This window comes from Phocoena phocoena, chromosome 12 (genome assembly GCF_963924675.1).
Source record: "Phocoena phocoena chromosome 12, mPhoPho1.1, whole genome shotgun sequence".
NCBI lineage: Eukaryota > Metazoa > Chordata > Mammalia > Artiodactyla > Phocoenidae > Phocoena > Phocoena phocoena.
In genome coordinates this window covers 65,540,980-65,554,071 of record NC_089230.1, presented here as the reverse complement: position 1 = coordinate 65,554,071, position 13,092 = coordinate 65,540,980, and positions in this window count along the sequence as shown.

The window sequence follows — 13,092 nt, the reverse complement described above, 5'->3', positions numbered from 1 at the left end:
CTTAAAAAACTAAAAATAGAGCTACCATATGACCCAGCAATCTCACTACTGGGCATATACCCTGAGAAAACCATAATTCAAAAAGAGTTATGTACCACAATGTTCATCACATCACTATTTACAATAGCCAGGACATGGATGCAACCTAAGTGTCCATCGACAGATGAATGGATAAAGAAGATGTGGCACTTATACATGATGGAATATTACTCAGCCATAAAAGGAAATGAAATTGAGTTATTTGTAGTGAGGTGGATGGACCTACAGTCTGTCATACAGGGTGAAGTAAGTCAGAAAGAGAAAAATACTGTATGCTAACACATATATATGGAATCTAAAAAATATATATATTTCTGATGAACCTAGGGGCAGGACAGGAGTAGAGACGTAGAGAATGGACTTGAGGACACGGGGAGGGGGAAGGGTAAGCTGGGATGAAGTGAGAGAGTGTTATGGACATATATGCACTACCACATGTAAAATAGATAGCTAGTGGGAAGCAGGTGCTTCGCACAGGGAGATCAGCTCAGAGCTTTGTGACCACCTAGAGAGGTGGGATAGGGAGGGTGGGAGGGAGACGCAAGAGGGATGAGATATGGGGATATATGTATATGTATAGCTGAAACTCATACAACACTGTAAAGCAATTATTCTCCAATAAAGATGTTTAAAAAAATTGTTCGGGCCACATTATAAGATATGATCTTTGAAGTATCCGTATTTTCCTCAAATATCTAGGTATGGCAACTGGTTATTTTTACTTGCTGGCTTGTAGATTTTCTTGTTGCTCTAAGTCCATATTTTGCTAATTAATATGTCCACCTGGATACGTTATGACTTTCTTAAGATTAGAAACCAGAATACACATCTTTGTCTTTGCAATGTTTCTCTCTTTTAACTGTCCTCATCATTGAAGATGATGCTCCCGTTGTTCATTTCCCAGGGAAATGAACAGGGAAGCATCCAAGGGTTACTTTACGGTGATTTTCTTTTTATCTTCAGGCTCACTGAATCATTGCATCCTTGCTCTGCTTCCAGGCCTACAAGACGATTATGCCTGAGATTTTGACTATATAATAATAGATTCAAGATATCCAGGGTTTAGTTATAATTTGTATGTCATTCACTTAACTAAAAGGCACAGAATCTTATACTGACTTTCAGTTTTCATTTTGTCATATTAGGCCTGTCAAATTTGGGAAAACTATTACTTAGGTTTCATCTAGAACCATTTAGGTTGATTTGAAAAACAGATATATTCAAACCAATTATGGCACATAGTTTTTCCTTATTTTTTCACTCCCATGGCTCAGACCTACATTCAGGTGCCAATAATCTTAGAAGCATTTTATTAGTTTATTAAATGGCAAAGACAAGAATATGATAAAAACAGAATTTTTTAGTCACTATTTGGTAACTTAAAAACATAGCTCGTGAGGTTTATTTTACCTGTTCAAAGATTAAACTGAAAAAATAGCTCTGTCATTGTTTTTACACTGGCAGTGATCAACCACTGAGCCATGCTTGACCTTTATAAAGTAATTAGTTGAAATAAGCAAAAAGCACTTTCTAATTCTGAATTGGATGTTTAGGACCAATGGTAGAGAGCAATGTCTGTGATTAATGAAGGTGATCCCGACAATTATAGTTCACTATTTTTTCCTCATTCTTATGTTAAAATAACACTTAAAACCTTAATGGTGTCTTCACATAAACAAAGTTTAACCACTTCTTCATTCTTGTGGCATATTTTTATTTTTATTTATTTATTTTTTGCTGTACACGGGCCTCTCACTGTTGCGACCTCTCCCGTTGTGGAGCACAGGCTCCAGACGCGCAGGCTCAGCGGCCATGGCTCACGGGCCCAGCCTCTCCGCGGCATGTGGGATCCTCCCGGACCGGGGCACGAACCCGAGTCCTCTGCACTGCAGGCAGACTCTCAACCACTGCGCCACCAGGGAAGCCCTTGTGGCATATTTTGAAATGAAAAAATCTTTATGGTAGCTGCTGAAATTTAAAGGAGATGTAAATAGAAGCATGACTAAATAGCTGAAGAAGTAATCACTAGCTAAAAAATAAATCTTACTTAGTATGTAGCATTGCTAAAAACTGATAAAATTGGGGAGAATGGAAATTAGCTTACTATTGAAAAATATTATTTATTTAGTGATTAGACACATTCATCTGTGACCAATTTGCTTTTGGACTTTTCATTTAGAGACAGAAGCAAAATTTTAACATTCCTAAAATGTTGCCAGATAATTTGAAGATGAAAATTAGTCTAAAAATTAAAAGCCTGAATGATTAATAAAAATTCAAAAAGCCCAGGAAGGCTACAAAAGTATCTCAAGATTTTGCTGAAATTATCTGTTTTTCTCAGCCCAATTATATTAATTGTACTTTGATAAATAAACAAAAATGCTCAGAGGTATACACAAATTTGCCCTTCATCAGCCCCATGATGCACCAACATTATCATCCTCTCCACTACTTCTGAGACAGACTCACAGATTATATCTACCTATGAACACTGAATTCAGGCCTCAAGGCGTATATATATATATATATATATATATTTCTCAAGGTATATATATAAAAATATATATTTATCTATTTATAAATATATATATATTCCTCAAGGTCTCAGGAATTTCTAAGAATTCTGCAATATCAAACTTTGGAATTGGGTGGAAGTAGATAAGGATGACAAGGTCTTGATAATGAGAGTTTCAAACAAATTGGTTTTCCCATGTATTGAATAATAAAGGGGAAGGGAGTGACGCAGTAACACTATAGGGAAGCAGGGTCTTGCAGGGAGGTGGAAAGTACAACAAGGCTAGGGTGAAGTAGTCCTCTTACGTATTAGTCTGCTATGTCTGCCATAATAAAGTACCACAAACTGTGTGGCTTAAACCACAGAAATTTATTCTCTTAACAGTTCAGGAGACTAGAGGTACAAGATCAAGATGTCGATAGGGTTGGTTCCTTCTAAAGAGTGTGAGGAGGAATTTGTTTCATGCCTCAACCCTAACTTCTAGTGATTTGCTGGCAACGACTGGCATGCCTTGGCTTGTAGAAGCATCACCATGATCTCTGCTTCATATGATGATCTCCCTATGTGCATGCATATTTCCCCTTTTTATAAGGATGCCCTTATAAATTCCAAATTTCCCCTTTTTATAAGGATGCCAGTCATATTGGATTATAGCCCACCCAGTACCCTCATTTTAACTTGATTACCTCTATAAAGACCCGATCTTCAAATAAGGTCACATTCCCAGGTACTGAGGTTAGGACTTCAACACAGGAATGTTGGAGGGATATAATTCCACCCATAACACATTACCTGGTCAAGGAGAGTATGATGGTGGTACTTAAGTAACTTAGCAAGAATGAGATTTCAAACAAATTAGAGAGAACAAATTATCCCTGTTCCTAGGTTCATTCATCCAACATCTATTTAGAACCTACTGTGTCCCAAGCACTGCACAACTGCTGGAATACAGTAATGATGGACTTTCATGACCCTGCCCACTTGACCCTTATAGTCCAATGGCTGAGTCTCTGATTTTCAGAGACAGTGTAGTTATAGTCACAGGCAGAGTCATAAACAAAAATACCTTCAGGTGCCTGTCATAGAATGTAGTGAGTCAACTTCATTAGATATAACAAACCACATTGCAAACTCAGTGGCAACTGGCAACTGAAACTCAGTCTCGGGGTGAGGGAGACAGAGCAAATGGAGTGGGCTGTGGCCCTGGGGAATGCCCAGTGTCTAAAGCAAGGCATCCCTCCTGGTTGCTGATGCATGGGCTATGGTAGAGTTTTGACATATGCTACAATTTTTCAAAAGATATCAGAAATCTTTATTTTTATATAAAGTCACTTGCTTTTTGTATGTTGACATGTTAAACAGTCATCGAAAAAGCGTCTGCTGGTGCAAGTGATATTGCTTTGCTGATTTACATCCTCAGCTTAGAAAGAATACATCATCTGGAGTCTGATGGCACAACAGTTGTAATTCCCAGTTGTATCAAGAGGGGAACTTAATGGTCTCTTTATAACCCTCTGCCCAAAGTAAATGGAGTGTGTTCCAGTTGGTTTGGAGAAGACCACAGACAAGGGCTGTTCTGCTGACCTTATCAGAGGAAGATGGCAGACAGGAGAGACAGATCAGACTGTCAAAGGAAGGTGGTTTGTATTTCCCAGGAGGGTAGAAATCACAGTCAGAGGCCAGCATTCCTTATGATATATCATTGCCTGCAGCCAGCATCTAGTCACGTTAACGAACTGAGATATTTTCCGAGGTGTATATGTAGGACTTGCCTTAAATAGGTTAATAACACCCCCATAGCCACTAAACTCTTGTCTTTTTTCCCCATCCATGAAAGTCTGCACATGTATAAACTTTGCTTGATTTGCAGAGTCTCCAAACAATTAGGGGTTTTTTTTGACATGCTAATATACAAATTTTGCAAAGTGTCTATTTTTTTCACTTCTGGCTAAAAAAAACTTGCTTATTTAAAGTGGATTCAGAATGTCTCATGCTTGTTTTGGCAGCACAGATACTAAAATCAGAATGTCTCCATTATACAGATATACTGGTTATAGATGTGTTATAACTTGAGACAAAATTGTTTTGCATAACAAGGCAAGAATCCAGCCATTCCAGCTTTCCTTTTGTGTACATTTCTGGAAGGAACATAAACCTGGGGAACCAAAGAGATGAAAAACCCTCTGAGAAAAGGGTTGGAGGTTGTAATGACCCATCTTTTACCCCATTGTGGCAGAGTCAGGAAAAATGTTGAAGTGGAGACAACACATGAGTTGATGGGATAAGTAACTTTGGGAAACAGTAGGCTTTCCTCTGGACAATCCGGTTGGAAGCCATAGGGTATGTATCAGTGTAACTAGGCAAGTGCTTCTCAGCATCCCTTAACCCTGTTTAATATTACCTGTGCCGCTGGTAATATGTGGACTAATGTCTCATTACACTTGTGTATAAAATATGTGCCAGAATTCAGCTGCTGATTTGAATGAATCTAAATAATGGAATGAGGGGGCTTCCCTGGTGGCGCAGTGGTCGGGAGCCCGCCTGACGATGCATGGGACACGGGTTCGTGCCCCGGTCCAGGAAGATCCCGTATGCCATGGAGCAGCTGGGCCCGTGAGCCATGGCCGCTGAGCCTGTGCGTCCAGAGCCTGTGCTCCGCAACGGGAGAGGCCACAGCAGTGAGACGCCCGCGTACTGCAAAAAAAAAGAGGAAAAAAAAAAAATGGAATGAGGTAGTACACAACCAAGGTCCATTTCAGTGTGATCTGTATGTCTCAGTGTTTTAGCAGATTAATAGCTTCCTGTGGAAATTGTTTCATTTAAGTGTTTTCATCAGAATTTGGACGTAATTTTGTTTTTACCAAATGGCAATAAGAACTTTATTGGAAACTGCATTTACTTTCCATCTTATATCAGTTAATCCCTTCACAAATATCAGTGCAAATGAGCTAAGTTTCCCAGCAATGATGTAGTGAAGAAAACAATTCATTACATGGCGATTGCACAGCTGGTAATAGATTAGTTGCTGTAGAAGATGAAAAACACATACTGATGCCCACGCATACCTGACAAAAACTAAGAGATAACTCTGGCTTCAGGGATTTCAAAATATAATTTGTACATCAAGAGGTAACTTCAAGAAACATCTAGAGACAAGTGAAAGATAATATACAATCAATTAAATAATAGAATGCATGTTGCAGATTTGAATTGCTTTTTGAATTTCTGGGCGCTAACAAAAATCATGAGCTGTGTTAATCAGAGGAAGTATCGTAAAAGAGATGCAACTTGAGCTGTGCCTTGAAAAAAGTAGAAAATTTAGGTTGCAGGGGATTTGGGACACTTAATGCTAGGTTGGAAGTGTGTACAGGGCAGTAGGGAGGAGACCCCAAGTACAAGATGGTGTTTCATTCTGAGTCATTATGTGAGTTACAATAAGAGACAAGGCGAAACAGAAATATCAGGCCAGTTGATATCCCAGGACCCAATTCAGCAAGCGATAGTTGCATCAAGCCTTCATGTTTCCTTGGTCTCTTCCAATCTATAACCATTTCTCAGTCTTCCCTTGTTTTTCATGACCTTGACATTTTACAGAGTCACAACCAGTTTGAATTTCTCCTTGAAAAGTCTTATAATAAAGAATTTTGTTTGTAATGACCAGGCAAAAAAACATAATCATTTTGTAAGCATAATTCATTAAAAAATGCTAACCAAATTTCATGGTTTGAGGAGAGGTGGATAGTAGTTTGTAACGTATGGCTTAATGCCCTCAAGTGTATAATGTGAAAACTCTTACCTATCCTTCCATTTCTGGGGGAATATGAGCTGTCTCAGGATGTAGGGTGATTTGTCTATTGGTGGCTTGATGGATCGTAGAGATATTGAGGCTTGTATGAGAGAGGGTGTGACCATACAAGGAAAAGTAATTGGAGAGTGTGTGTGTGTGTGTGTGTGTGTGTGTGTGTGAGAGAGAGAGAGAGAGAGAGAGAGAGAGAGAGAGAGAGAGAGATTGGAGTCCAGTCATTGGAAACTGAACCCAGAAGAACACTATGTACAACAAGGGCTCGACTGAGCAGTTGTGCACATCAGAGGGACCTCTCTGGGTAGTCTGGGGTAAAAATGGAGCCTGACAGAGTGTTTCCTTGATCCTCACTTCCATTCTTCTCTCCCTGCATCCCTTTCTTCCTTCTGACCTTGGGTCCAGGGACCAAACTGTTTACTCTTCTCAGCTCCTGACACACTCCTCCATGCAATGAGCCTCCCCCCTTTGTTCTGTTCTTTGCTCTTGGTTCATGACACCTATTTTCATTCCCTCCTCACATAGGGACCGATTATCTGCTGTACATCCTTGAAATATATCTTTTAAAACTAAATAATGCTGTATGCATGCATTTTCAAACATTCATATGTTATGGTATCATAGCCTGGAGCCCCCCTGCACCCTCTGCCCAGACCACAACCTGAGACAAGGGCTTACATGCAGAGAGTTAACTTTGGTAAGTAATCCCAAGGAAAAAGGGTGAAGGGTGTGTTCAAAAGTATCTTATTAGGATGGTTGTCATTGTGGGGCAGCGGGGCTTGATCCTGCTAGGAACCCTCTGAAGAGCCATATAGATGGTGCCTCAGAATTGTCTGCCCCAAAGGTGGGAGAGAGGAGGATTTATCCAACTGATGCTTTATGCCTTTGGTCAAACTTTGCCCTGTGCTATATTTGCATATGCATCATCACCACTGAGCAGGTTTCTATAGGCGTCCCATGTGATACTCTAGGGCAGAAACGAAAGGCAGGCAGTGCAGTTGAGGCAATATATGGGAATAAAAATAAGGAGAAAATGTTGTGAAGTGAGGCACAAAAGATGTCTGACACAAGAGATGTCTATATTGTATAAAATACATGTTGTGGTCTCTCCTGCTTTGTTAAATGAATACTTTTTGTTAATGCACTGCAAATGGGCTTCCTTACTGTGTCTGTTGCACAGAATACTGTACCATCAAGTTCCTACTTGTGAACAGAATCCACTCTCACTTCTTCAACAAAAAGGAATTCACTGGTTACCTGGAGTAACAGACTCAAGTTTAGAGTTTAGGAATATGGGGGTGGGTGGGAGTTGCCTTGGACAAAGTACGTCTACCTTCATAGTAGGGCTAGACCACCCTCCGTTTGTCACACCCCATCTAGGCCTCAGGGAATTTGCTTTAACCTTCCTATTGACCCTGTTATTTACTTGAATTACCTAGAAGTCATGATGTGAAGGGGGATAGAGGCTGAGTGTCTGCCTGTAAATGTCATCCACCCACTACCTTAGCCAGCTAGATACCTACCCTGATGTTGCCATACCAACTAGTCTGGGCTAGGCTGCTGACATTGCTGTGTGTCTGCTTTGCATGGGAAATGGGTGGGCAGTGATCCACCCAAGACATTTGAGGGGAAAAAAGACCTTAACTAAGAAAGTACCGCTCACACTCAGACTGTTCCTGAAAGCCCCCGTTTGCTCTTGTACTTCAAAATCCTCTATTTTCCTAGAGTTTTCTTGTCATTTAAAAATATTATATTCTCAGAACTACCAACATCCCCCTTGATCCTGCGCATCTTTGGGTTTGGGTTTGGGTTCAGAAGAGTGAACAAACTGCCTGTGTTTTTCACTATCTTGTCAAGGACTCTTGATGTTATTTTCTTCATTTAATTTTAGGAAGATGCTGATGATGATTGCTTGTTATTGACCATTCTGTTTCTTTGGACCTGCTTCTTCATCCCTAAGTTTTTCTTCTCAGGTCATATGTTTGACATAATTACTTAAAAATCCTTTATAACTGTTTTCCTTGTTATATATTTGTATTCCTTTATTGTTTATTACACACCCCTCCACCTTCCCCAAAGAAATTCCTTTCTCAGATCTTGGATTGATTTCATATTTCATGACAGTGATTTTAGGGTTCATAGACTGAATCATAACTTCATTTATTTCAGACTCATATAAATCACTATTACTAAGGTATATTTGAAGAACTGAAACACTTTTATTGCAAATCTGAGTGAAAATACGGGCCTCTGGATTGCCCTGGAATATGGATGAGAACCAACCATTTAGGAACAAATATTCTGGCTGATAACAGACAGCCAGCCAAACGCAGCCCCTGATAAAGATAAATAACCTGTACTCAGGGAAATTTTTTGCATCATTAAACATGGTGAGCATATTAGCTAGCAGGGGGTGGAGCTGAGTCCCCAAAGAGATAAATCTAAATTATGTGCACTGCAGTGATCATAACAGTAATGTACCATCTTGGCTAACTAGCTGACATCAATGGGGAAGGGAATTTCAGATTTAAATGAACCAAACTGAAAAGCATTTCAGTGCACATACAGACTAATTGGAGCATATTCATGAACTTTTCAGCCCTATTATGCCTCTTTTTTTTTTTTTTTGACTGGTGTCAAGTACAAAGAGCTTAGAATTTTCCTGTCAAACCTTGCATCTTTGTTTCTTCTTTTCACTTTCTTATGCAGCTTGATTAATTACTCTCCAATTTGCTCTCCATTAATCTCCCTCCTGCAGAGTTGTGTCAGTACTTGCCAAAATCCCTTTTTTTGTGTGCAACTAAGATGGATAATGTAAGTTTAGTGACACTTCTCTTAAATGAGTCAATAAAGTAGTCATTTATTAACACTGTACTTTTGAAACAGAATATTCCAAGTTCAGAGTTAAGAAGTACTGTTAATTACTTCAGAAGACACATCTTATTGATATAAAACCAATTTGAAAAACCTGAGAAAGCTTTATGATGACTGAATTTGATTTTATTCTCTGTTATTTGTGTTGGACAATTGCTTGATGGTAAGACATGTACCTATATTCCAAAGTCACAATGTCTGATTTTCTTCCATTCAGTTCCCTTTGCGCCTCTATGAAGTTGTAATACTATATTGGTAAATGGAGAAGAAAAACACTATTGGTTGAGGGATAAATTAGCCAATATTTAAAGATATGTTTTTCCATATTTCAGATAAAGATAATTAAGTGAACTCCTGCTAGACCATAAGATATATATGATCATGTTTGTGTTATTTGTAGTCATTGTGCCAATCAGTGTACAGCACAATTATGGAATAGTTAGGTGCTTAGTAAATATTTGTTGAATAGATGAGTAATTTTCAAAAAGGATTTTTTTTGTCAATGATAAGGGACAATTTATGTGAACTTGGAGATAGTGAGGGGAGTAGCCGTCAAAGTCGACTTTTAATATTAATCAAAGAGAAATTTATTTGAAACAGATACCATCAAGCCATTTTTATGGATTGACTTTTCACACATTTGTGGCTAAGCCACTCATTTTCATTATTAAGGTTTATTTATTAAAGGCAAAATACTAAAATCGCCAGTCATAGAAAGATTATCTAGAGACAACCCGGGCTTAAATGGTATTTCAACCACTTGCTGTAGAATAATCTCAGTCAATCCTTCAACTTCTTTCTGTTTCATTTGACTTGTTTAAACATTAGTGGCAGGACGCTTCGTGCCTGGGGTTGTTGTGAGGGCTAAATGAAGCAACCTATGTGGTGGTACCTAGCACAGTACCCAGAAGGCAACGGCTACACATCGCTTCCTTTCTTGCAACTTCCCTGCTCTTGCCAGGGCAAGACAGCATCTTCTAAATCATAACCTTTTATTTATAACATTCAGGGTTCCTGTAGATAATTAATATGTCTTTATATTTAATTATTCTTAATTTTAAAATATGCTAGAAACACAGCTGTAAGAATACTAAAGCATAGAGCAGGAGCTGGCCATATTGAAAATTGAAGATTTAAAGCCTAACTTTGCTATCAAATGTTTTTCTTCTAGAAATGACAACTTAACCTAATCTTATGTTCTCCTCATTACTGAGTAGACTACTTCTTTCCAATTCTTCTGAAATCTGTTACAAATCTATTCGTGATTCCAGGGCCTTGGCCTTTGGCAGTTTCTCTTTTACCTTTCTGATCTCTAGGAATTTTGGGATGTCTCAACAACAAAGAGTGCTGACCTATAATGGAAAGTGTTAGTTATGCTCTCCTGCCAGCTTATATATGTCTACAAAATGGGGAATCTTAACAACATCTATGCTTTTCCTCCTGACTTTCTTTTAATAAGAAATCCTATTTACTGCCTCTCTGCCTTTAACTCTCCTTTTCCCTGAGTGCAAATGCACAGTCATATGAGAAGAAAACTAAGCAAGTTGCCCGCCTTCATAGCAAGATCTCTCCTCTTTCTAACCTGACCTTTTCTACCAGGTTCCCCTATAAGGTAGTCAAATTGAATATTTTAAGATGCATTTGTACCTATCTAGGCTGTTAAATAGAAAGTTAAAGAGGTTTTATTTTTAAAAGGTGTAAGCAGAAGGGTCCAGTTTGAGGCAAGGAATTCAAAGTTAGCAAATGGAATTATTGTGACTCAGTTACTTTGCTCTGGCCAGATGTACTCTGAGTAAAAGATCTAGTTTGTCTATTTATTTATCCAGAAAACGTCAGTAAAGAAGTTAGATGTATTAGAATAGTTTTGTTTTTTTTTTCTTTAACTTTGGTCTCAAGAGATCTAGCCCAAGTATAATAAGACCTTAGAGACTTAGAACAGGAAAAGATTATTAGGGAGGCAAAGTTCATGGGGGATGGGAGTGGTCTTAGCTCAGTTCAACTTAGGCAATTTTAGGGCTACCTGTTTAATACCCAGCACAATAATCACATGAACAGTACCCATCTTTTGGGTTCTTAGTTCAGAACCAGTTTTGGTTTGCTTGCATCTACTTATTACTGCTTTGGTACCTCCTTATTCCCTACGGCTGTTCTTATCCTAGCCTTGCCTTGTATGAAACAGTGGCCCTCAATGTCCATTGATGGTGACCCTGGTTCTTCTCTACCTCCTCACCCACCCTCTATGGCCCCTGGGTGTAAACCCCTTCCCAGGGCTCATTTGGGGATTTATTTTTGTTCTCTTGATTTGAGAATCAGAAGTAGACTGTGGTGATTCAGAAGGAGATTTGCTTTCTCTTTCTCTCGGTATTGAAACTGTAAGAAAGGCATGTAAAATATTCTTCTTCACAGAAAGTCATTTATGAATTAGGAAGTCATGTAGAGTACTGGTGGAGTCAGGGAGAAGTTTGGTCTCCTTATGCATATTGTTTAATATCCTAGTTTTAAATAATAAGTTGAAAAATACATTTCTCATATCTTTGCTACAAAAACCTCTGATAGAGCCACAAAGTGCATTGCATTCTATGTTACATTCTAAGAGATAACTCCTTGCATAACAGAAACGATCGACTACATCTGCTATCATTAGTTTGATTATTTTTTGACAACTTATTTATAAATTTTTCTTTTTTTGTTTCCACCATCCTTAATTTGGTCCTTTGTTATCATTACACTCATTTTCCTTTTATTTCAGTAGGAACTGTAAAGAGCATTTTAAGAATCAAATTATTTGAAGAAAGAAAGAATATAGAACAAGAGCAGACTTTCAGAAATTTACATTGTTTAAACATTGCATAACGCTGGGGCAAAAGTTGTAGTCAGCCAGGTCTGGGTTTAAATCTTGCCACAGAGAGAGATTAAATAATATGATAATTACAGTTGGTTTGCTTGAATTACATACAAAACATTGTCCACACACTGCATTTTGTTTTGGTTGTCTCGTAAGATTCTTTCAATGTTATTATATTTAATCTGTAACGCTGTTCCATCTGCTTTCCTCTCTTAAAAACATTACTTATTAAAGTTATTTATACAGTGTCATTAGTATAATAGCTAGTATAGAGTAAGCACTCAACATAGTAGCTAATGCTATTGTTGTTATTTGTTATTACGATATTTCAGAATATGAACTATACTTGCTTGAAATTTGTTGTAGTTCATGGATCTGAGGGCTGGTGTCTTTCAACCATTCTGGAAAATTTTCAGCCATTATCTACTCTGCTTCCATTCATTCTATTGCTTCCCTTTAAAATTTTAATGGATGTATGTTAGACATTCTCATTTTATCCTTTATGAATCTTAAGCTCTATTTCACATTTTCCAAGTTGATCTCTCTGTGCTGCATCGAGCATAATTTCATCCACTCTGGCCCACTTCACTGACTGTTCATTTCAGTGGAATTTCCTGTCATCCTATGTAATAAGTTTCTAATTTCAAATTTCTAGAAGTTTTATTTATTTCTTCTATAAATCTCCCTGGTAATTTTTGATAATTATTACATACTTATTTGTATTTTCAATTCTTTCTTAGTTTTTTAAAGATATTGAATATACTTAGTTTATAGTTTGTATTTGATAAATGCTATATTTGTATATATTTTATACCTGGTTTTGTGGATTGTTGTTTCTACTGACTGTTGCTCATGGTATCTTGTTTAATCATATATTTGGTTGTATATTAATTTACTTTCTGAGAGCTTCTGTTTACTGGAAATTTATCTGTTGGGAATTATTTGAAAACTGCATTTTTGTTACTTTCTTCCTGAGGGAAGTTTTTACTTGTCAGCTGCTACTACCAAAATATGTCTGTT